The sequence below is a fragment of the Pelophylax lessonae genome (assembly GCF_965119305.1).
Source record: "Pelophylax lessonae genome assembly, chromosome: 3".
Classification (NCBI taxonomy): domain Eukaryota; kingdom Metazoa; phylum Chordata; class Amphibia; order Anura; family Ranidae; genus Pelophylax; species Pelophylax lessonae.
Window position 1 is genome coordinate 9,735,959 of NC_138770.1, and position 26,294 is coordinate 9,762,252.

Below are 26,294 nucleotides of genomic sequence, written 5' to 3' on the forward strand. Positions count from 1 at the left end.
GGAGGGTTTTGGAAAAGCTCATTGGGATTCCTAAGGATCTCAAACAAATAAATGAATAAATAAATAATGTTTTCAACATTTTTTAACTCTGCCGTGGCCGGTCCCAAGCCCGTGCTGTGAAAAGAGGAGGGTCAGATGCTGGGACAAGCAAACCAGCTCTGTAAAAACTATTTGCTACTGAGGTCAGGGAGGGCCTTGGAAAAGCTCATTGGGATTCCTCAGGATTTCAAACAAATAAATGAATAAATAAATAATGTTTTCAACATTTTTTTAACTCTGCCGTGGCCGGTCCCAAGCCCGTGCTGTGAAAAGAGGAGGGTCAGATGCTGGGACAAGCAAACCAGCTCTGTAAAAACTATTTGCTACTGCGGTCAGGGAGGGCCTTGGAAAAGCTCATTGGGATTCCTCAGGATCTCAAACAAATAAACTAATAAATCAATAAATAATGTTTTCAAGATTTTTTTAACTCTGCCGTGGCCGGTCCCAAGCCCGTGCTGTGAAAAGAGGAGGGTCAGATGCTGGGACAAGTAAACCAGCTCTGTAAAAACTATTTGCTACTGCGGTCAGGGAGGGCCTTGGAAAAGCTCATTGGGATTCCTCAGGATCTCAAACAAATAAATGAATAAATAAATAAATAATGTTTTCAACATTTTTTAACTCTGCCGTCGCCGGTCCCAAGCCCGTGCTGTGAAAAGAGGAGGGTCAGATGCTGGGACAAGCAAACCAGCTGTGTAAAAACTATTTGCTACTGCGGTCAGGGAGGGCCTTGGAAAAGCTCATTGGGATTCCTCAGGATCTCAAACAAATAAATTAATAAATAAATAAATAATGTTTTTAACATTTTTTAACTCTGCCGTGGCCGGTCCCAAGCCCGTGCTGTGAAAAGAGGAGGGTCAGATGCTGGGACAAGGAAACCAGCTCTGTAAAAACTATTTGCTACTGCGGTCAGGGAGGGCCTTGGAAAAGCTCATTGGGATTCCTCAGGATCTCAAACAAATAAATGAATAAATAAATAATGTTTTCAACATTTTTTTAACTCTGCCGTGGCCGGTCCCAAGCCCGTGCTGTGAAAAGAGGAGGGTCAGATGCTGGGACAAGCAAACCAGCTCTGTAAAAACTATTTTCTACTGAGGTCAGGAAGGGCCTTGGAAAAGCTCATTGGGATTCCTCAGGATCTCAAACAAATAAATGAATAAATAAATAAATAATGTTTTCAACATTTTTTAACTCTGCCATCGCCGGTCCCAAGCCCGTGCTGTGAAAAGAGGAGGGTCAGATGCTGGGACAAGCAAACCAGCTCTGTAAAAACTATTTGCTACTGCGGTCAGGGAGGGCCTTGGAAAAGCTCATTGGGATTCCTCAGGATCTCAAACAAATAAATGAATAAATAAATAATGTTTTCAACATTTTTTTAACTCCGCCGTGGCCGGTCCCAAGCCCGTGCTGTGAAAAGAGGAGGGTCAGATGCTGGGATAAGCAAACCAGCTCTGTAAAAACTATTTGATACTGCAGTCAGGGAGGGCCTTGGAAAAGCTCATTGGGATTCCTCAGGATCTCAAACAAATAAATGAATAAATAAATAATGTTTTCAACATTTTTTTAACTCCGCCGTGGCCGGTCCCAAGCCCGTGCTGTGAAAAGAGGAGGGTCAGAGGCTGGGACAAGCACACCAGCTCTGTAAAAACTATTTTCTACTGCGGTCAGGGAGGGTTTTGGAAAAGCTCATTGGGATTCCTAAGGATCTCAAACAAATAAATGAATAAATAAATAATGTTTTCAACATTTTTTAACTCTGCCGTGTCCGGTCCCAAGCCCGTGCTGTGAAAAGAGGAGGGTCAGATGCTGGGACAAGCAAACCAGCTCTGTAAAAACTATTTGCTACTGAGGTCAGGGAGGGCCTTGGAAAAGCTCATTGGGATTCCTCAGGATTTCAAACAAATAAATGAATAAATAAATAATGTTTTCAACATTTTTTTAACTCTGCCGTGGCCGGTCCCAAGCCCGTGCTGTGAAAAGAGGAGGGTCAGATGCTGGGACAAGCAAACCAGCTCTGTAAAAACTATTTGCTACTGCGGTCAGGGAGGGCCTTGGAAAAGCTCATTGGGATTCCTCAGGATCTCAAACAAATAAACTAATAAATCAATAAATAATGTTTTCAAGATTTTTTTAACTCTGCCGTGGCCGGTCCCAAGCCCGTGCTGTGAAAAGAGGAGGGTCAGATGCTGGGACAAGTAAACCAGCTCTGTAAAAACTATTTGCTACTGCGGTCAGGGAGGGCCTTGGAAAAGCTCATTGGTATTCCTCAGGATCTCAAACAAATAAATGAATAAATAAATAAATAATGTTTTCAACATTTTTTTAACTCTGCCGTGGCCGGTCCCAAGCCCGTGCTGTGAAAAGAGGAGGGTCAGATGCTGGGACAAGCAAACCAGCTCTGTAAAAACTATTCGCTACTGCGGTCAGGGAGGGCCTTGGAAAAGCTAATTGGGATTCCTCAGGATCTCAAATAAATAAATCAATAAATAAATAATGTTTTCAACATTTTTTTAACTCTGCCGTGGCCGGTCCCAAGCCCGTGCTGTGAAAAGAGGAGGGTCAGAGGCTGGGACAAGCACACCAGCTCTGTAAAAACTATTTTCTACTGCGGTCAGGGAGGGTTTTGGAAAAGCTCATTGGGATTCCTAAGGATCTCAAACAAATAAATGAATAAATAAATAATGTTTTCAACATTTTTTAACTCTGCCGTGGCCGGTCCCAAGCCCGTGCTGTGAAAAGAGGAGGGTCAGATGCTGGGACAAGCAAACCAGCTCTGTAAAAACTATTTGCTACTGAGGTCAGGGAGGGCCTTGGAAAAGCTCATTGGGATTCCTCAGGATTTCAAACAAATAAATGAATAAATAAATAATGTTTTCAACATTTTTTTAACTCTGCCGTGGCCGGTCCCAAGCCCGTGCTGTGAAAAGAGGAGGGTCAGATGCTGGGACAAGCAAACCAGCTCTGTAAAAACTATTTGCTACTGCGGTCAGGGAGGGCCTTGGAAAAGCTCATTGGGATTCCTCAGGATCTCAAACAAATAAACTAATAAATCAATAAATAATGTTTTCAAGATTTTTTTAACTCTGCCGTGGCCGGTCCCAAGCCCGTGCTGTGAAAAGAGGAGGGTCAGATGCTGGGACAAGTAAACCAGCTCTGTAAAAACTATTTGCTACTGCGGTCAGGGAGGGCCTTGGAAAAGCTCATTGGGATTCCTCAGGATCTCAAACAAATAAATGAATAAATAAATAAATAATGTTTTCAACATTTTTTAACTCTGCCGTCGCCGGTCCCAAGCCCGTGCTGTGAAAAGAGGAGGGTCAGATGCTGGGACAAGCAAACAAGCTGTGTAAAAACTATTTGCTACTGCGGTCAGGGAGGGCCTTGGAAAAGCTCATTGGGATTCCTCAGGATCTCAAACAAATAAATTAATAAATAAATAAATAATGTTTTTAACATTTTTTAACTCTGCCGTGGCCGGTCCCAAGCCCGTGCTGTGAAAAGAGGAGGGTCAGATGCTGGGACAAGGAAACCAGCTCTGTAAAAACTATTTGCTACTGCGGTCAGGGAGGGCCTTGGAAAAGCTCATTGGGATTCCTCAGGATCTCAAACAAATAAATGAATAAATAAATAATGTTTTCAACATTTTTTTAACTCTGCCGTGGCCGGTCCCAAGCCCGTGCTGTGAAAAGAGGAGGGTCAGATGCTGGGACAAGCAAACCAGCTCTGTAAAAACTATTTTCTACTGAGGTCAGGAAGGGCCTTGGAAAAGCTCATTGGGATTCCTCAGGATCTCAAACAAATAAATGAATAAATAAATAAATAATGTTTTCAACATTTTTTAACTCTGCCGTCGCCGGTCCCAAGCCCGTGCTGTGAAAAGAGGAGGGTCAGATGCTGGGACAAGCAAACCAGCTCTGTAAAAACTATTTGCTACTGCGGTCAGGGAGGGCCTTGGAAAAGCTCATTGGGATTCCTCAGGATCTCAAACAAATAAATGAATAAATAAATAATGTTTTCAACATTTTTTTAACTCCGCCGTGGCCGGTCCCAAGCCCGTGCTGTGAAAAGAGGAGGGTCAGATGCTGGGATAAGCAAACCAGCTCTGTAAAAACTATTTGATACTGCAGTCAGGGAGGGCCTTGGAAAAGCTCATTGGGATTCCTCAGGATCTCAAACAAATAAATGAATAAATAATTAAATAATGTTTTCAACATTTTTTTAACTCTGCCGTGGCCGGTCCCAAGCCCGTGCTGTGAAAAGAGGAGGGTCAGATGCTGGGACAAGCAAACCAGCTCTGTAAAAACTATTTGCTACTGCGGTCAGGGAGGGCCTTGGAAAAGCTCATTGGGATTCCTCAGGATCTCAAACAAATAAATGAATAAATAAATAATGTTTTCAACATTTTTTTAACTCTGCCGTGGCCGGTCCCAAGCCCGTGCTGTGAAAAGAAGAGGGTCAGGTGCTGGGACAAGCAAACCAGCTCTTTAAAAAAAACTATTTGCTACTGCGGTCAGGGAGGGCCTTGGAAAAGCTCATTGGGATTCCTCAGAATCTCAAACAAATAAATGAATAAATAAATAAATAATGTTTTTAACATTTTTTTACTCTGCCCTTGCCGGTCCCAAGCCCGTGCTGTGAAAAGAGGAGGGTCAGATGTTGGGACAAGCAAACCAGCTCTGTAAAAACTATTTACTACTGCGGTCAGGGAGGGCCTTGGAAAAGCTCATTGGGATTCCTCAGGATCTCAAACAAATAAATGAATAAATAAATAATGTTTTCAACATTTCTTTAACTCTGCCGTGGCCGATCCCAAGCCCGTGCTGTGAAAAGAGGAGGGTCAGATGCTGGGACAGGCAAACCAGCTCTGTAAAAACTATTTTCTACTGAGGTCAGGAAGGGCCTTGGAAAAGCTCATTGGGATTCCTCAGGATCTCAAACAAATAAATGAATAAATAAATAATGTTTTCAACATTTTTTAACTCTGCCGTTGCCGGTCCCAAGCCCGTGCTGTGAAAAGAGGAGGGTCAGATGCTGGGACAAGCAAACCAGCTCTGTAAAAACTATTTGCTACTGCGGTCAGGGAGGGCCTTGGAAAAGCTCATTGGGATTCCTCAGGATCTCAAACAAATAAATTATTAAATAAATAAATAATGTTTTCAACATTTTTTAACTCTGCCGTCGCCGGTCCCAAGCCCGTGCTGTGAAAAGAGGACGGTCAGATGCTGGGACAAGCAAACCAGCTCTGTAAAAACTATTTGCTACTGCGGTCAGGGAGGGCCTTGGAAAAGCTCATTGGGATTCCTCAGGATCTCAAACAAATAAATTATTAAATAAATAAATAATGTTTTCAACATTTTTTAACTCTGCCGTGGCCGGTCCCAAGCCAGTGCTGTGAAAAGAGGAGGGTCAGATGCTGGGACAAGGAAACCAGCTCTGTAAAAACTATTTGCTACTGCGGTCAGGGAGGGCCTTGGAAAAGCTCATTGGGATTCCTCAGGATCTCAAACAAATAAATGAATAAATAAATAATGTTTTCAACATTTTTTAACTCTGCCGTGGCCGGTCCCAAGCCCGTGCTGTGAAAAGAGGAGGGTCAGATGCTGGGACAAGCAAACCAGCTCTGTAAAAACTATTTGCTACTGAGGTCAGGGAGGGCCTTGGAAAAGCTCATTGGGATTCCTCAGGATCTCAAACAAATAAATGAATAAATAAATAATGTTTTCAACATTTTTTTAACTCTGCCGTGGCCGGTCCCAAGCCCGTGCTGTGAAAAGAGGAGGGTCAGATGCTGGGACAAGCAAACCAGCTCTGTAAAAACTATTTGCTACTGCGGTCAGGGAGGGCCTTGGAAAAGCTCATTGGGATTCCTCAGGATCTCAAACAAATAAACGAATAAATCAATAATTAATGTTTTCAACATTTTTTTAACTCTGCCGTGGCCGGTCCCAAGCCCGTGCTGTGAAAAGAGGAGGGTCAGATGCTGGGACAAGCAAACCAGCTCTGTAAAAACTATTTGCTACTGCGGTCAGGGAGGGCCTTGGAAAAGCTCATTGGGATTCCTCAGGATCTCAAACAAATAAATGAATAAATAAATAATGTTTTCAACATTTTTTTAACTCTGCCGTGGCCGGTCCCAAGCCCGTGCTGTGAAAAGAAGAGGGTCAGATGCTGGGACAAGCAAACCAGCTCTGTAAAAAAAACTATTTGCTACTGCAGTCAGGGAGGGCCTTGGAAAAGCTCATTGGGATTCCTCAGGATCTCAAACAAATAAATGAATAAATAAATAAATAATGTTTTCAACATTTTTTAACTCTGCCGTGGCCGGTCCCAAGCCCGTGCTGTGAAAAGAGGAGGGTCAGATGCTGGGACAAGCAAACCAGCTCTGTAAAAACTATTTTCTACTGAGGTCAGGGAGTGCCTTGGAAAAGCTCATTGGGATTCCTCAGGATCTCAAACAAATAAATGAATAAATAAATAAATAATGTTTTCAACATTTTTTAACTCTGCCGTCGCCGGTCCCAAGCCCGTGCTGTGAAAAGAGGAGGGTCAGATGCTGGGACAAGCAAACCAGCTGTGTAAAAACTATTTGCTACTGCGGTCAGGGAGGGCCTTGGAAAAGCTCATTGGGATTCCTCAGGATCTCAAACAAATAAATTAATAAATAAATAAATAATGTTTTCAACATTTTTTAACTCTGCCGTGGCCGGTCCCAAGCCCGTGCTGTGAAAAGAGGAGGGTCAGATGCTGGGACAAGGAAACCAGCTCTGTAAAAACTATTTGCTACTGCGGTCAGGGAGGGCCTTGGAAAAGCTCATTGGGATTCCTCAGGATCTCAAACAAATAAATTAATAAATAAATAAATAATGTTTTTAACATTTTTTAACTCTGCCGTGGCCGGTCACAAGCCCGTGCTGTGAAAAGAGGAGGGTCAGATGCTGGGACAAGGAAACCAGCTCTGTAAAAACTATTTGCTACTGCGGTCAGGGAGGGCCTTGGAAAAGCTCATTGGGATTCCTCAGGATCTCAAACAAATAAATGAATAAATAAATAATGTTTTCAACATTTTTTTAACTCTGCCGTGGCCGGTCCCAAGCCCGTGCTGTGAAAAGAGGAGGGTCAGATGCTGGGACAAGCAAACCAGCTCTGTAAAAACTATTTTCTACTGAGGTCAGGAAGGGCCTTGGAAAAGCTCATTGGGATTCCTCAGGATCTCAAACAAATAAATGAATAAATAAATAAATAATGTTTTCAACATTTTTTAACTCTGCCGTCGCCGGTCCCAAGCCCGTGCTGTGAAAAGAGGAGGGTCAGATGCTGGGACAAGCAAACCAGCTCTGTAAAAACTATTTGCTACTGCGGTCAGGGAGGGCCTTGGAAAAGCTCATTGGGATTCCTCAGGATCTCAAACAAATAAATGAATAAATAAATAATGTTTTCAACATTTTTTTAACTCCGCCGTGGCCGGTCCCAAGCCCGTGCTGTGAAAAGAGGAGGGTCAGATGCTGGGATAAGCAAACCAGCTCTGTAAAAACTATTTGATACTGCAGTCAGGGAGGGCCTTGGAAAAGCTCATTGGGATTCCTCAGGATCTCAAACAAATAAATGAATAAATAAATAAATAATGTTTTCAACATTTTTTTAACTCTGCCGTGGCCGGTCCCAAGCCCGTGCTGTGAAAAGAGGAGGGTCAGATGCTGGGACAAGCAAACCAGCTCTGTAAAAACTATTTGCTACTGCGGTCAGGGAGGGCCTTGGAAAAGCTCATTGGGATTCCTCAGGATCTCAAACAAATAAATGAATAAATCAATAAATAATGTTTTCAAGATTTTTTTAACTCTGCCGTGGCCGGTCCCAAGCCCGTGCTGTGAAAAGAGGAGGGTCAGATGCTGGGACAAGTAAACCAGCTCTGTAAAAACTATTTGCTACTGCGGTCAGGGAGGGCCTTGGAAAAGCTCATTGGTATTCCTCAGGATCTCAAACAAATAAATGAATAAATAAATAAATAATGTTTTCAACATTTTTTTAACTCTGCCGTGGCCGGTCCCAAGCCCGTGCTGTGAAAAGAGGAGGGTCAGATGCTGGGACAAGCAAACCAGCTCTGTAAAAACTATTTGCTACTGCGGTCAGGGAGGGCCTTGGAAAAGCTAATTGGGATTCCTCAGGATCTCAAATAAATAAATCAATAAATAAATAATGTTTTCAACATTTTTTTAACTCTGCCGTGGCCGGTCCCAAGCCCGTGCTGTGAAAAGAGGAGGGTCAGAGGCTGGGACAAGCACACCAGCTCTGTAAAAACTATTTTCTACTGCGGTCAGGGAGGGTTTTGGAAAAGCTCATTGGGATTCCTAAGGATCTCAAACAAATAAATGAATAAATAAATAATGTTTTCAACATTTTTTAACTCTGCCGTGGCCGGTCCCAAGCCCGTGCTGTGAAAAGAGGAGGGTCAGATGCTGGGACAAGCAAACCAGCTCTGTAAAAACTATTTGCTACTGAGGTCAGGGAGGGCCTTGGAAAAGCTCATTGGGATTCCTCAGGATTTCAAACAAATAAATGAATAAATAAATAATGTTTTCAACATTTTTTTAACTCTGCCGTGGCCGGTCCCAAGCCCGTGCTGTGAAAAGAGGAGGGTCAGATGCTGGGACAAGCAAACCAGCTCTGTAAAAACTATTTGCTACTGCGGTCAGGGAGGGCCTTGGAAAAGCTCATTGGGATTCCTCAGGATCTCAAACAAATAAACTAATAAATCAATAAATAATGTTTTCAAGATTTTTTTAACTCTGCCGTGGCCGGTCCCAAGCCCGTGCTGTGAAAAGAGGAGGGTCAGATGCTGGGACAAGTAAACCAGCTCTGTAAAAACTATTTGCTACTGCGGTCAGGGAGGGCCTTGGAAAAGCTCATTGGGATTCCTCAGGATCTCAAACAAATAAATGAATAAATAAATAAATAATGTTTTCAACATTTTTTAACTCTGCCGTCGCCGGTCCCAAGCCCGTGCTGTGAAAAGAGGAGGGTCAGATGCTGGGACAAGCAAACCAGCTGTGTAAAAACTATTTGCTACTGCGGTCAGGGAGGGCCTTGGAAAAGCTCATTGGGATTCCTCAGGATCTCAAACAAATAAATTAATAAATAAATAAATAATGTTTTCAACATTTTTTAACTCTGCCGTGGCCGGTCCCAAGCCCGTGCTGTGAAAAGAGGAGGGTCAGATGCTGGGACAAGGAAACCAGCTCTGTAAAAACTATTTCCTACTGCGGTCAGGGAGGGCCTTGGAAAAGCTCATTGGGATTCCTCAGGATCTCAAACAAATAAATTAATAAATAAATAAATAATGTTTTTAACATTTTTTAACTCTGCCGTGGCCGGTCCCAAGCCCGTGCTGTGAAAAGAGGAGGGTCAGATGCTGGGACAAGGAAACCAGCTCTGTAAAAACTATTTGCTACTGCGGTCAGGGAGGGCCTTGGAAAAGCTCATTGGGATTCCTCAGGATCTCAAACAAATAAATGAATAAATAAATAATGTTTTCAACATTTTTTTAACTCTGCCGTGGCCGGTCCCAAGCCCGTGCTGTGAAAAGAGGAGGGTCAGATGCTGGGACAAGCAAACCAGCTCTGTAAAAACTATTTTCTACTGAGGTCAGGAAGGGCCTTGGAAAAGCTCATTGGGATTCCTCAGGATCTCAAACAAATAAATGAATAAATAAATAAATAATGTTTTCAACATTTTTTAACTCTGCCGTCGCCGGTCCCAAGCCCGTGCTGTGAAAAGAGGAGGGTCAGATGCTGGGACAAGCAAACCAGCTCTGTAAAAACTATTTGCTACTGCGGTCAGGGAGGGCCTTGGAAAAGCTCATTGGGATTCCTCAGGATCTCAAACAAATAAATGAATAAATAAATAATGTTTTCAACATTTTTTTAACTCCGCCGTGGCCGGTCCCAAGCCCGTGCTGTGAAAAGAGGAGGGTCAGATGCTGGGATAAGCAAACCAGCTCTGTAAAAACTATTTGATACTGCAGTCAGGGAGGGCCTTGGAAAAGCTCATTGGGATTCCTCAGGATCTCAAACAAATAAATGAATGAATAATTAAATAATGTTTTCAACATTTTTTTAACTCTGCCGTGGCCGGTCCCAAGCCCGTGCTGTGAAAAGAGGAGGGTCAGATGCTGGGACAAGCAAACCAGCTCTGTAAAAACTATTTGCTACTGCGGTCAGGGAGGGCCTTGGAAAAGCTCATTGGGATTCCTCAGGATCTCAAACAAATAAATGAATAAATAAATAATGTTTTCAACATTTTTTTAACTCTGCCGTGGCCGGTCCCAAGCCCGTGCTGTGAAAAGAAGAGTGCCAGGTGCTGGGACAAGCAAACCAGCTCTTTAAAAAAAACTATTTGCTACTGCGGTCAGGGAGGGCCTTGGAAAAGCTCATTGGGATTCCTCAGAATCTCAAACAAATAAATGAATAAATAAATAAATAATGTTTTTAACATTTTTTTACTCTGCCCTTGCCGGTCCCAAGCCCGTGCTGTGAAAAGAGGAGGGTCAGATGTTGGGACAAGCAAACCAGCTCTGTAAAAACTATTTACTACTGCGGTCAGGGAGGGCCTTGGAAAAGCTCATTGGGATTCCTCAGGATCTCAAACAAATAAATGAATAAATAAATAATGTTTTCAACATTTCTTTAACTCTGCCGTGGCCGATCCCAAGCCCGTGCTGTGAAAAGAGGAGGGTCAGATGCTGGGACAGGCAAACCAGCTCTGTAAAAACTATTTTCTACTGAGGTCAGGAAGGGCCTTGGAAAAGCTCATTGGGATTCCTCAGGATCTCAAACAAATAAATGAATAAATAAATAATGTTTTCAACATTTTTTAACTCTGCCGTTGCCGGTCCCAAGCTCGTGCTGTGAAAAGAGGAGGGTCAGATGCTGGGACAAGCAAACCAGCTCTGTAAAAACTATTTGCTACTGCGGTCAGGGAGGGCCTTGGAAAAGCTCATTGGGATTCCTCAGGATCTCAAACAAATAAATTATTAAATAAATAAATAATGTTTTCAACATTTTTTAACTCTGCCGTCGCCGGTCCCAAGCCCGTGCTGTGAAAAGAGGACGGTCAGATGCTGGGACAAGCAAACCAGCTCTGTAAAAACTATTTGCTACTGCGGTCAGGGAGGGCCTTGGAAAAGCTCATTGGGATTCCTCAGGATCTCAAACAAATAAATTATTAAATAAATAAATAATGTTTTCAACATTTTTTAACTCTGCCGTGGCCGGTCCCAAGCCCGTGCTGTGAAAAGAGGAGGGTCAGATGCTGGGACAAGGAAACCAGCTCTGTAAAAACTATTTGCTACTGCGGTCAGGGAGGGCCTTGGAAAAGCTCATTGGGATTCCTCAGGATCTCAAACAAATAAATGAATAAATAAATAATGTTTTCAACATTTTTTAACTCTGCCGTGGCCGGTCCCAAGCCCGTGCTGTGAAAAGAGGAGGGTCAGATGCTGGGACAAGCAAACCAGCTCTGTAAAAACTATTTGCTACTGAGGTCAGGGAGGGCCTTGGAAAAGCTCATTGGGATTCCTCAGGATCTCAAACAAATAAATGAATAAATAAATAATGTTTTCAACATTTTTTTAACTCTGCCGTGGCCGGTCCCAAGCCCGTGCTGTGAAAAGAGGAGGGTCAGATGCTGGGACAAGCAAACCAGCTCTGTAAAAACTATTTGCTACTGCGGTCAGGGAGGGCCTTGGAAAAGCTCATTGGGATTCCTCAGGATCTCAAACAAATAAATGAATAAATCAATAAATAATGTTTTCAAGATTTTTTTAACTCTGCCGTGGCCGGTCCCAAGCCCGTGCTGTGAAAAGAGGAGGGTCAGATGCTGGGACAAGTAAACCAGCTCTGTAAAAACTATTTGCTACTGCGGTCAGGGAGGGCCTTGGAAAAGCTCATTGGTATTCCTCAGGATCTCAAACAAATAAATGAATAAATAAATAAATAATGTTTTCAACATTTTTTTAACTCTGCCGTGGCCGGTCCCAAGCCCGTGCTGTGAAAAGAGGAGGGTCAGATGCTGGGACAAGCAAACCAGCTCTGTAAAAACTATTTGCTACTGCGGTCAGGGAGGGCCTTGGAAAAGCTAATTGGGATTCCTCAGGATCTCAAATAAATAAATCAATAAATAAATAATGTTTTCAACATTTTTTTAACTCTGCCGTGGCCGGTCCCAAGCCCGTGCTGTGAAAAGAGGAGGGTCAGAGGCTGGGACAAGCACACCAGCTCTGTAAAAACTATTTTCTACTGCGGTCAGGGAGGGTTTTGGAAAAGCTCATTGGGATTCCTAAGGATCTCAAACAAATAAATGAATAAATAAATAATGTTTTCAACATTTTTTAACTCTGCCGTGGCCGGTCCCAAGCCCGTGCTGTGAAAAGAGGAGGGTCAGATGCTGGGACAAGCAAACCAGCTCTGTAAAAACTATTTGCTACTGAGGTCAGGGAGGGCCTTGGAAAAGCTCATTGGGATTCCTCAGGATTTCAAACAAATAAATGAATAAATAAATAATGTTTTCAACATTTTTTTAACTCTGCCGTGGCCGGTCCCAAGCCCGTGCTGTGAAAAGAGGAGGGTCAGATGCTGGGACAAGCAAACCAGCTCTGTAAAAACTATTTGCTACTGCGGTCAGGGAGGGCCTTGGAAAAGCTCATTGGGATTCCTCAGGATCTCAAACAAATAAACTAATAAATCAATAAATAATGTTTTCAAGATTTTTTTAACTCTGCCGTGGCCGGTCCCAAGCCCGTGCTGTGAAAAGAGGAGGGTCAGATGCTGGGACAAGTAAACCAGCTCTGTAAAAACTATTTGCTACTGCGGTCAGGGAGGGCCTTGGAAAAGCTCATTGGGATTCCTCAGGATCTCAAACAAATAAATGAATAAATAAATAAATAATGTTTTCAACATTTTTTAACTCTGCCGTCGCCGGTCCCAAGCCCGTGCTGTGAAAAGAGGAGGGTCAGATGCTGGGACAAGCAAACCAGCTGTGTAAAAACTATTTGCTACTGCGGTCAGGGAGGGCCTTGGAAAAGCTCATTGGGATTCCTCAGGATCTCAAACAAATAAATTAATAAATAAATAAATAATGTTTTCAACATTTTTTAACTCTGCCGTGGCCGGTCCCAAGCCCGTGCTGTGAAAAGAGGAGGGTCAGATGCTGGGACAAGGAAACCAGCTCTGTAAAAACTATTTCCTACTGCGGTCAGGGAGGGCCTTGGAAAAGCTCATTGGGATTCCTCAGGATCTCAAACAAATAAATTAATAAATAAATAAATAATGTTTTTAACATTTTTTAACTCTGCCGTGGCCGGTCCCAAGCCCGTGCTGTGAAAAGAGGAGGGTCAGATGCTGGGACAAGGAAACCAGCTCTGTAAAAACTATTTGCTACTGCGGTCAGGGAGGGCCTTGGAAAAGCTCATTGGGATTCCTCAGGATCTCAAACAAATAAATGAATAAATAAATAATGTTTTCAACATTTTTTTAACTCTGCCGTGGCCGGTCCCAAGCCCGTGCTGTGAAAAGAGGAGGGTCAGATGCTGGGACAAGCAAACCAGCTCTGTAAAAACTATTTTCTACTGAGGTCAGGAAGGGCCTTGGAAAAGCTCATTGGGATTCCTCAGGATCTCAAACAAATAAATGAATAAATAAATAAATAATGTTTTCAACATTTTTTAACTCTGCCGTCGCCGGTCCCAAGCCCGTGCTGTGAAAAGAGGAGGGTCAGATGCTGGGACAAGCAAACCAGCTCTGTAAAAACTATTTGCTACTGCGGTCAGGGAGGGCCTTGGAAAAGCTCATTGGGATTCCTCAGGATCTCAAACAAATAAATGAATAAATAAATAATGTTTTCAACATTTTTTTAACTCCGCCGTGGCCGGTCCCAAGCCCGTGCTGTGAAAAGAGGAGGGTCAGATGCTGGGATAAGCAAACCAGCTCTGTAAAAACTATTTGATACTGCAGTCAGGGAGGGCCTTGGAAAAGCTCATTGGGATTCCTCAGGATCTCAAACAAATAAATGAATGAATAATTAAATAATGTTTTCAACATTTTTTTAACTCTGCCGTGGCCGGTCCCAAGCCCGTGCTGTGAAAAGAGGAGGGTCAGATGCTGGGACAAGCAAACCAGCTCTGTAAAAACTATTTGCTACTGCGGTCAGGGAGGGCCTTGGAAAAGCTCATTGGGATTCCTCAGGATCTCAAACAAATAAATGAATAAATAAATAATGTTTTCAACATTTTTTTAACTCTGCCGTGGCCGGTCCCAAGCCCGTGCTGTGAAAAGAAGAGTGCCAGGTGCTGGGACAAGCAAACCAGCTCTTTAAAAAAAACTATTTGCTACTGCGGTCAGGGAGGGCCTTGGAAAAGCTCATTGGGATTCCTCAGAATCTCAAACAAATAAATGAATAAATAAATAAATAATGTTTTTAACATTTTTTTACTCTGCCCTTGCCGGTCCCAAGCCCGTGCTGTGAAAAGAGGAGGGTCAGATGTTGGGACAAGCAAACCAGCTCTGTAAAAACTATTTACTACTGCGGTCAGGGAGGGCCTTGGAAAAGCTCATTGGGATTCCTCAGGATCTCAAACAAATAAATGAATAAATAAATAATGTTTTCAACATTTCTTTAACTCTGCCGTGGCCGATCCCAAGCCCGTGCTGTGAAAAGAGGAGGGTCAGATGCTGGGACAGGCAAACCAGCTCTGTAAAAACTATTTTCTACTGAGGTCAGGAAGGGCCTTGGAAAAGCTCATTGGGATTCCTCAGGATCTCAAACAAATAAATGAATAAATAAATAATGTTTTCAACATTTTTTAACTCTGCCGTTGCCGGTCCCAAGCTCGTGCTGTGAAAAGAGGAGGGTCAGATGCTGGGACAAGCAAACCAGCTCTGTAAAAACTATTTGCTACTGCGGTCAGGGAGGGCCTTGGAAAAGCTCATTGGGATTCCTCAGGATCTCAAACAAATAAATTATTAAATAAATAAATAATGTTTTCAACATTTTTTAACTCTGCCGTCGCCGGTCCCAAGCCCGTGCTGTGAAAAGAGGACGGTCAGATGCTGGGACAAGCAAACCAGCTCTGTAAAAACTATTTGCTACTGCGGTCAGGGAGGGCCTTGGAAAAGCTCATTGGGATTCCTCAGGATCTCAAACAAATAAATTATTAAATAAATAAATAATGTTTTCAACATTTTTTAACTCTGCCGTGGCCGGTCCCAAGCCCGTGCTGTGAAAAGAGGAGGGTCAGATGCTGGGACAAGGAAACCAGCTCTGTAAAAACTATTTGCTACTGCGGTCAGGGAGGGCCTTGGAAAAGCTCATTGGGATTCCTCAGGATCTCAAACAAATAAATGAATAAATAAATAATGTTTTCAACATTTTTTAACTCTGCCGTGGCCGGTCCCAAGCCCGTGCTGTGAAAAGAGGAGGGTCAGATGCTGGGACAAGCAAACCAGCTCTGTAAAAACTATTTGCTACTGAGGTCAGGGAGGGCCTTGGAAAAGCTCATTGGGATTCCTCAGGATCTCAAACAAATAAATGAATAAATAAATAATGTTTTCAACATTTTTTTAACTCTGCCGTGGCCGGTCCCAAGCCCGTGCTGTGAAAAGAGGAGGGTCAGATGCTGGGACAAGCAAACCAGCTCTGTAAAAACTATTTGCTACTGCGGTCAGGGAGGGCCTTGGAAAAGCTCATTGGGATTCCTCAGGATCTCAAACAAATAAACGAATAAATCAATAATTAATGTTTTCAACATTTTTTTAACTCTGCCGTGGCCGGTCCCAAGCCCGTGCTGTGAAAAGAGGAGGGTCAGATGCTGGGACAAGCAAACCAGCTCTGTAAAAACTATTTGCTACTGCGGTCAGGGAGGGCCTTGGAAAAGCTCATTGGGATTCCTCAGGATCTCAAACAAATAAATGAATAAATAAATAATGTTTTCAACATTTTTTTAACTCTGCCGTGGCCGGTCCCAAGCCCGTGCTGTGAAAAGAAGAGGGTCAGATGCTGGGACAAGCAAACCAGCTCTGTAAAAAAAACTATTTGCTACTGCAGTCAGGGAGGGCCTTGGAAAAGCTCATTGGGATTCCTCAGGATCTCAAACAAATAAATGAATAAATAAATAAATAATGTTTTTAACATTTTTTAACTCTGCCGTGGCCGGTCCCAAGCCCGTGCTGTGAAAAGAGGAGGGTCAGATGCTGGGACAAGCAAACCAGCTCTGTAAAAACTATTTTCTACTGAGGTCAGGGAGTGCCTTGGAAAAGCTCATTGGGATTCCTCAGGATCTCAAACAAATAAATGAATAAATAAATAAATAATGTTTTCAACATTTTTTAACTCTGCCGTCGCCGGTCCCAAGCCCGTGCTGTGAAAAGAGGAGGGTCAGATGCTGGGACAAGCAAACCAGCTGTGTAAAAACTATTTGCTACTGCGGTCAGGGAGGGCCTTGGAAAAGCTCATTGGGATTCCTCAGGATCTCAAACAAATAAATTAATAAATAAATAAATAAATAATGTTTTCAACATTTTTTAACTCTGCCGTGGCCGGTCCCAAGCCCGTGCTGTGAAAAGAGGAGGGTCAGATGCTGGGACAAGGAAACCAGCTCTGTAAAAACTATTTGCTACTGCGGTCAGGGAGGGCCTTGGAAAAGCTCATTGGGATTCCTCAGGATCTCAAACAAATAAATTAATAAATAAATAAATAATGTTTTTAACATTTTTTAACTCTGCCGTGGCCGGTCACAAGCCCGTGCTGTGAAAAGAGGAGGGTCAGATGCTGGGACAAGGAAACCAGCTCTGTAAAAACTATTTGCTACTGCGGTCAGGGAGGGCCTTGGAAAAGCTCATTGGGATTCCTCAGGATCTCAAACAAATAAATGAATAAATAAATAATGTTTTCAACATTTTTTTAACTCTGCCGTGGCCGGTCCCAAGCCCGTGCTGTGAAAAGAGGAGGGTCAGATGCTGGGACAAGCAAACCAGCTCTGTAAAAACTATTTTCTACTGAGGTCAGGAAGGGCCTTGGAAAAGCTCATTGGGATTCCTCAGGATCTCAAACAAATAAATGAATAAATAAATAAATAATGTTTTCAACATTTTTTAACTCTGCTGTCGCCGGTCCCAAGCCCGTGCTGTGAAAAGAGGAGGGTCAGATGCTGGGACAAGCAAACCAGCTCTGTAAAAACTATTTGCTACTGCGGTCAGGGAGGGCCTTGGAAAAGCTCATTGGGATTCCTCAGGATCTCAAACAAATAAATGAATAAATAAATAATGTTTTCAACATTTTTTTAACTCCGCCGTGGCCGGTCCCAAGCCCGTGCTGTGAAAAGAGGAGGGTCAGATGCTGGGATAAGCAAACCAGCTCTGTAAAAACTATTTGATACTGCAGTCAGGGAGGGCCTTGGAAAAGCTCATTGGGATTCCTCAGGATCTCAAACAAATAAATGAATAAATAAATAAATAATGTTTTCAACATTTTTTTAACTCTGCCGTGGCCGGTCCCAAGCCCGTGCTGTGAAAAGAGGAGGGTCAGATGCTGGGACAAGCAAACCAGCTCTGTAAAAACTATTTGCTACTGCGGTCAGGGAGGGCCTTGGAAAAGCTCATTGGGATTCCTCAGGATCTCAAACAAATAAATGAATAAATAAATAATGTTTTCAACATTTTTTTAACTCTGCCGTGGCCGGTCCCAAGCCCGTGCTGTGAAAAGAAGAGGGTCAGATGCTGGGACAAGCAAACCAGCTCTTTAAAAAAAACTATTTGCTACTGCGGTCAGGGAGGGCCTTGGAAAAGCTCATTGGGATTCCTCAGAATCTCAAACAAATAAATGAATAAATAAATAAATAATGTTTTTAACATTTTTTAACTCTGCCCTTGCCGGTCCCAAGCCCGTGCTGTGAAAAGAGGAGGGTCAGATGTTGGGACAAGCAAACCAGCTCTGTAAAAACTATTTACTACTGCGGTCAGGGAGGGCCTTGGAAAAGCTCATTGGGATTCCTCAGGATCTCAAACAAATAAATGAATAAATAAATAATGTTTTCAACATTTTTTTATCTCTGCCGTGGCCGGTCCCAAGCCCGTGCTGTGAAAAGAGGAGGGTCAGATGCTGGGACAGGTAAACCAGCTCTGTAAAAACTATTTTCTACTGAGGTCAGGAAGGGCCTTGGAAAAGCTCATTGGGATTCCTCAGGATCTCAAACAAATAAATGAATAAATAAATAAATAATGTTTTCAACATTTTTTAACTCTGCCGTTGCCGGTCCCAAGCCCGTGCTGTGAAAAGAGGAGGGTCAGATGCTGGGACAAGCAAACCAGCTCTGTAAAAACTATTTGCTACTGCGGTCAGGGAGGGCCTTGGAAAAGCTCATTGGGATTCCTCAGGATCTCAAACAAATAAATTATTAAATAAATAAATAATGTTTTCAACATTTTTTAACTCTGCCGTCGCCGGTCCCAAGCCCGTGCTGTGAAAAGAGGACGGTCAGATGCTGGGACAAGCAAACCAGCTCTGTAAAAACTATTTGCTACTGCGGTCAGGGAGGGCCTTGGAAAAGCTCATTGGGATTCCTCAGGATCTCAAACAAATAAATTATTAAATAAATAAATAATGTTTTCAACATTTTTTAACTCTGCCGTGGCCGGTCCCAAGCCCGTGCTATGAAAAGAGGAGGGTCAGATGCTGGGACAAGGAAACCAGCTCTGTAAAAACTATTTGCTACTGCGGTCAGGGAGGGCCTTGGAAAAGTTCATTGGGATTCCTCAGGATCTCAAACAAATAAATGAATAAATAAATAATGTTTTCAACATTTTTTTAACTCTGCCGTGGCCGGTCCCAAGCCCGTGCTGTGAAAAGAGGAGGGTCAGATGCTGGGACAAGCAAACCAGCTCTGTAAAAACTATTTTCTACTGAGGTCAGGAAGGGCCTTGGAAAAGCTCATTGGGATTCCTCAGGATCTCAAACAAATAAATGAATAAATAAATAAATAATGTTTTTAACATTTTTTAACTCTGCCGTCGCCGGTCCCAAGCCCGTGCTGTGAAAAGAGGAGGGTCAGATGCTGGGACAAGCAAACCAGCTCTGTAAAAACTATTTGCTACTGCGGTCAGGGAGGGCCTTGGAAAAGCTCATTGGGATTCCTCAGGATCTCAAACAAATAAATGAATAAATAAATAATGTTTTCAACATTTTTTTAACTCCGCCGTGGCCGGTCCCAAGCCCGTGCTGTGAAAAGAGGAGGGTCAGATGCTGGGATAAGCAAACCAGCTCTGTAAAAACTATTTGATACTGCAGTCAGGGAGGGCCTTGGAAAAGCTCATTGGGATTCCTCAGGATCTCAAACAAATAAATGAATAAATAAATAAATAATGTTTTCAACATTTTTTTAACTCTGCCGTGGCCGGTCCCAAGCCCGTGCTGTGAAAAGAGGAGGGTCAGATGCTGGGACAAGCAAACCAGCTCTGTAAAAACTATTTGCTACTGCGGTCAGGGAGGGCCTTGGAAAAGCTCATTGGGATTCCTCAGGATCTCAAACAAATAAATGAATAAATAAATAATGTTTTCAACATTTTTTTAACTCTGCCGTGGCCGGTACCAAGCCCGTGCTGTGAAAAGAAGAGGGTCAGATGCTGGGACAAGCAAACCAGCTCTTTAAAAAAAACTATTTGCTACTGCGGTCAGGGAGGGCCTTGGAAAAGCTCATTGGGATTCCTCAGAATCTCAAACAAATAAATGAATAAATAAATAAATAATGTTTTTAACATTTTTTAACTCTGCCCTTGCCGGTCCCAAGCCCGTGCTGTGAAAAGAGGAGGGTCAGATGTTGGGACAAGCAAACCAGCTCTGTAAAAACTATTTGCTACTGCGGTCAGGGAGGGCCTTGGAAAAGCTCATTGGGATTCCTCAGGATCTCAAACAAATAAATTATTAAATAAATAAATAATGTTTTCAACATTTTTTAACTCTGCCGTCGCCGGTCCCAAGCCCGTGCTGTGAAAAGAGGAGGGTCAGATGCTGGGACAAGCAAACCAGCTCTGTAAAAACTATTTGCTACTGCGGTCAGGGAGGGCCTTGGAAAAGCTCATTGGGATTCCTCAGGATCTCAAACAAATAAATTATTAAATAAATAAATAATGTTTTCAACATTTTTTAACTCTGCCGTGGCCGGTCCCAAGCCCGTGCTGTGAAAAGAGGAGGGTCAGATGCTGGGACAAGGAAACCAGCTCTGTAAAAACTATTTGCTACTGCGGTCAGGGAGGGCCTTGGAAAAGCTCATTGGGATTCCTCAGGATCTCAAACAAATAAATGAATAAATAAATAATGTTTTCAACATTTTTTAACTCTGCCATGGCCGGTCCCAAGCCCGTGCTGTGAATAGAGGAGGGTCAGATGCTGGGACAAGCAAACCAGCTCTGTAAAAACTATTTGATACTGCAGTCAGGGAGGGCCTTGGAAAAGCTCATTGGGATTCCTCAGGATCTCAAACAAATAAATGAATAAATAAATAAATAATGTTTTCAACATTTTTTAACTCTGCCGTGGCCGTTCCCAAGCCCGTGCTGTGAAAAGAGGAGGGTCAGATGCTGGGACAAGCAAACCAGCTCTGTAAAAACTATTTGCTACTGTGGTCAGGGAGGGCCTTGGAAAAGCTCATTGGTATTCCTCAGGATCTCAAACAAATAAATAAATAAATAAATAAATAATGTTTTCAACATTTTTTTAACTCTGTCGTGGCCGGTCCCAAGCCCGTGCTGTGAAAAGAGGAGGGTCAGATGCTGGGACAAGCAAACCAGTTCTGTAAAAACTATTTGCTACTGGGGTCAGGGAGGGCCATGGAAAAGCTAATTGGGATTCCTCAGGATCTCAAATAAATAAATCAATAAATAAATAATGTTTTCAACATTTTTTTAACTCTGCCGTGGCCGGTCCCAAGCCCGTGCTGTGAAAAGAGGAGGGTCAGAGGCTGGGACAAGCACACCAGCTCTGTAAAAACTATTTTTTACTGCGGTCAGGGAGGGTTTTGGAAAAGCTCATTGGGATTCCTAAGGATCTCAAACAAATAAATGAATAAATAAATAATGTTTTCAACATTTTTTAACTCTGCCGTGGCCGGTCCCAAGCCCGTGCTGTGAAAAGAGGAGGGTCAGATGCTGGGACAAGCAAACCAGCTCTGTAAAAACTATTTGCTACTGCGGTCAGGGAGGGCCTTGGAAAAGCTCATTGGGATTCCTCAGGATCTCAAACAAATAAACGAATAAATCAATAAATAATGTTTTCAACATTTTTTTAACTCTGCCGTGGCCGGTCCCAAGCCCGTGCTGTGAAAAGAGGAGGGTCAGATGCTGGGACAAGCAAACCAGCTCTGTAAAAACTATTTGCTACTGCGGTCAGGGAGGGCCTTGGAAAAGCTCATTGGGATTCCTCAGGATCTCAAACAAATAAATGAATAAATAAATAATGTTTTCAACATTTTTTTAACTCTGCCGTGGCCGGTCCCAAGCCCGTGCTGTGAAAAGAAGAGGGTCAGGTGCTGGGACAAGCAAACCAGCTCTTTAAAAAAAACTATTTGCTACTGCGGTCAGGGAGGGCCTTGGAAAAGCTCATTGGGATTCCTCAGAATCTCAAACAAATAAATGAATAAATAAATAAATAATGTTTTTAACATTTTTTTACTCTGCCCTTGCCGGTCCCAAGCCCGTGCTGTGAAAAGAGGAGGGTCAGATGTTGGGACAAGCAAACCAGCTCTGTAAAAACTATTTACTACTGCGGTCAGGGAGGGCCTTGGAAAAGCTCATTGGGATTCCTCAGGATCTCAAACAAATAAATGAATAAATAAATAATGTTTTCAACATTTCTTTAACTCTGCCGTGGCCGATCCCAAGCCCGTGCTGTGAAAAGAGGAGGGTCAGATGCTGGGACAGGCAAACCAGCTCTGTAAAAACTATTTTCTACTGAGGTCAGGAAGGGCCTTGGAAAAGCTCATTGGGATTCCTCAGGATCTCAAACAAATAAATGAATAAATAAATAATGTTTTCAACATTTTTTAACTCTGCCGTTGCCGGTCCCAAGCCCGTGCTGTGAAAAGAGGAGGGTCAGATGCTGGGACAAGCAAACCAGCTCTGTAAAAACTATTTGCTACTGCGGTCAGGGAGGGCCTTGGAAAAGCTCATTGGGATTCCTCAGGATCTCAAACAAATAAATTATTAAATAAATAAATAATGTTTTCAACATTTTTTAACTCTGCCGTGGCCGGTCCCAAGCCCGTGCTGTGAAAAGAGGAGGGTCAGATGCTGGGACAAGGAAACCAGCTCTGTAAAAACTATTTGCTACTGCGGTCAGGGAGGGCCTTGGAAAAGCTCATTGGGATTCCTCAGGATCTCAAACAAATAAATGAATAAATAAATAATGTTTTCAACATTTTTTAACTCTGCCGTGGCCGGTCCCAAGCCCGTGCTGTGAAAAGAGGAGGGTCAGATGCTGGGACAAGCAAACCAGCTCTGTAAAAACTATTTGCTACTGAGGTCAGGGAGGGCCTTGGAAAAGCTCATTGGGATTCCTCAGGATCTCAAACAAATAAATGAATAAATAAATAATGTTTTCAACATTTTTTTAACTCTGCCGTGGCCGGTCCCAAGCCCGTGCTGTGAAAAGAGGAGGGTCAGATGCTGGGACAAGCAAACCAGCTCTGTAAAAACTATTTGCTACTGCGGTCAGGGAGGGCCTTGGAAAAGCTCATTGGGATTCCTCAGGATCTCAAACAAATAAATGAATAAATAAATAATGTTTTCAACATTTTTTTAACTCTGCCGTGGCCGGTCCCAAGCCCGTGCTGTGAAAAGAGGAGGGTCAGATGCTGGGACAAGCAAACCAGCTCTGTAAAAACTATTTGCTACTGCGGTCAGGGAGGGCCTTGGAAAAGCTCATTGGGATTCCTCAGGATCTCAAACAAATAAATGAATAAATAAATAATGTTTTCAACATTTTTTTAACTCTGCCGTGGCCGGTCCCAAGCCCGTGCTGTGAAAAGAAGAGGGTCAGATGCTGGGACAAGCAAACCAGCTCTGTAAAAAAAACTATTTGCTACTGCAGTCAGGGAGGGCCTTGGAAAAGCTCATTGGGATTCCCCAGGATCTCAAACAAATAAATGAATAAATAAATAAATAATGTTTTCAACATTTTTTAACTCTGCCGTGGCCGGTCCCAAGCCCGTGCTGTGAAAAGAGGAGGGTCAGATGCTGGGACAAGCAAACCAGCTCTGTAAAAACTATTTTCTACTGAGGTCAGGGAGTGCCTTGGAAAAGCTCATTGGGATTCCTCAGGATCTCAAACAAATAAATGAATAAATAAATAAATAATGTTTTCAACATTTTTTAACTCTGCCGTCGCCGGTCCCAAGCCCGTGCTGTGAAAAGAGGAGGGTCAGATGCTGGGACAAGCAAACCAGCTCTGTAAAAACTATTTGCTACTGCGGTCAGGGAGGGCCTTGGAAAAGCTCATTGGGATTCCTCAGGATCTCAAACAAATAAATTAATAAATAAATAAATAATGTTTTCAACATTTTTTAACTCTGCCGTGGCCGGTCCCAAGCCCGTGCTGTGAAAAGAGGAGGGTCAGATGCCGGGACATGGAAACCAGCTCTGTAAAAACTATTTGCTACTGCGGTCAGGGAGGGCCTTGGAAAAGCTCATTGGGATTCCTCAGGATCTCAAACAAATAAATTAATAAATAAATAAATAATGTTTTTAACATTTTTTAACTCTGCCGTGGCCGGTCACAAGCCCGTGCTGTGAAAAGAGGAGGGTCAGATGCTGGGACAAGGAAACCAGCTCTGTAAAAACTATTTGCTACTGCGGTCAGGGAGGGCCTTGGAAAAGCTCATTGGGATTCCTCAGGATCTCAAACAAATAAATGAATAAATAAATAATGTTTTCAACATTTTTTTAACTCTGCCGTGGCCGGTCCCAAGCCCGTGCTGTGAAAAGAGGAGGGTCAGATGCTGGGACAAGCAAACCAGCTCTGTAAAAACTATTTTCTACTGAGGTCAGGAAGGGCCTTGGAAAAGCTCATTGGGATTCCTCAGGATCTCAAACAAATAAATGAATAAATAAATAAATATTGTTTTCAACATTTTTTAACTCTGCCGTCGCCGGTCCCAAGCCCGTGCTGTGAAAAGAGGAGGGTCAGATGCTGGGACAAGCAAACCAGCTCTGTAAAAACTATTTGCTACTGCGGTCAGGGAGGGCCTTGGAAAAGCTCATTGGGATTCCTCAGGATCTCAAACAAATAAATGAATAAATAAATAATGTTTTCAACATTTTTTTAACTCCGCCGTGGCCGGTCCCAAGCCCGTGCTGTGAAAAGAGGAGGGTCAGATGCTGGGATAAGCAAACCAGCTCTGTAAAAACTATTTGATACTGCAGTCAGGGAGGGCCTTGGAAAAGCTCATTGGGATTCCTCAGGATCTCAAACAAATAAATGAATAAATAAATAAATAATGTTTTCAACATTTTTTTAACTCTGCCGTGGCCGGTCCCAAGCCCGTGCTGTGAAAAGAGGAGGGTCAGATGCTGGGACAAGCAAACCAGCTCTGTAAAAACTATTTGCTACTGCGGTCAGGGAGGGCCTTGGAAAAGCTCATTGGGATTCCTCAGGATCTCAAACAAATAAATGAATAAATAAATAATGTTTTCAACATTTTTTTAACTCTGCCGTGGCCGGTCCCAAGCCCGTGCTGTGAAAAGAAGAGGGTCAGATGCTGGGACAAGCAAACCAGCTCTTTAAAAAAAACTATTTGCTACTGCGGTCAGGGAGGGCCTTGGAAAAGCTCATTGGGATTCCTCAGAATCTCAAACAAATAAATGAATAAATAAATAAATAATGTTTTTAACATTTTTTAACTCTGCCCTTGCCGGTCCCAAGCCCGTGCTGTGAAAAGAGGAGGGTCAGATGTTGGGACAAGCAAACCAGCTCTGTAAAAACTATTTACTACTGCGGTCAGGGAGGGCCTTGGAAAAGCTCATTGGGATTCCTCAGGATCTCAAACAAATAAATGAATAAATAAATAATGTCTTCAACATTTTTTTAACTCTGCCGTGGCCGGTCCCAAGCCCGTGCTGTGAAAAGAGGAGGGTCAGATGCTGGGACAGGCAAACCAGCTCTGTAAAAACTATTTTCTACTGAGGTCAGGAAGGGCCTTGGAAAAGCTCATTGGGATTCCTCAGGATCTCAAACAAATAAATGAATAAATAAATAAATAATGTTTTCAACATTTTTTAACTCTGCCGTTGCCGGTCCCAAGCCCGTGCTGTGAAAAGAGGAGGGTCAGATGCTGGGACAAGCAAACCAGCTCTGTAAAAACTATTTGCTACTGCGGTCAGGGAGGGCCTTGGAAAAGCTCATTGGGATTCCTCAGGATCTCAAACAAATAAATTATTAAATAAATAAATAATGTTTTCAACATTTTTTAACTCTGCCGTCGCCGGTCCCAAGCCCGTGCTGTGAAAAGAGGACGGTCAGATGCTGGGACAAGCAAACCAGCTCTGTAAAAACTATTTGCTACTGCGGTCAGGGAGGGCCTTGGAAAAGCTCATTGGGATTCCTCAGGATCTCAAACAAATAAATTATTAAATAAATAAATAATGTTTTCAACATTTTTTAACTCTGCCGTGGCCGGTCCCAAGCCCGTGCTGTGAAAAGAGGAGGGTCAGATGCTGGGACAAGGAAACCAGCTCTGTAAAAACTATTTGCTACTGCGGTCAGGGAGGGCCTTGGAAAAGTTCATTGGGATTCCTCAGGATCTCAAACAAATAAATGAATAAATAAATAATGTTTTCAACATTTTTTTAACTCTGCCGTGGCCGGTCCCAAGCCCGTGCTGTGAAAAGAGGAGGGTCAGATGCTGGGACAAGCAAACCAGCTCTGTAAAAACTATTTTCTACTGAGGTCAGGAAGGGCCTTGGAAAAGCTCATTGGGATTCCTCAGGATCTCAAACAAATAAATGAATAAATAAATAAATAATGTTTTCAACATTTTTTAACTCTGCCGTCGCCGGTCCCAAGCCCGTGCTGTGAAAAGAGGAGGGTCAGATGCTGGGACAAGCAAACCAGCTCTGTAAAAACTATTTGCTACTGCGGTCAGGGAGGGCCTTGGAAAAGCTCATTGGGATTCCTCAGGATCTCAAACAAATAAATGAATAAATAAATAATGTTTTCAACATTTTTTT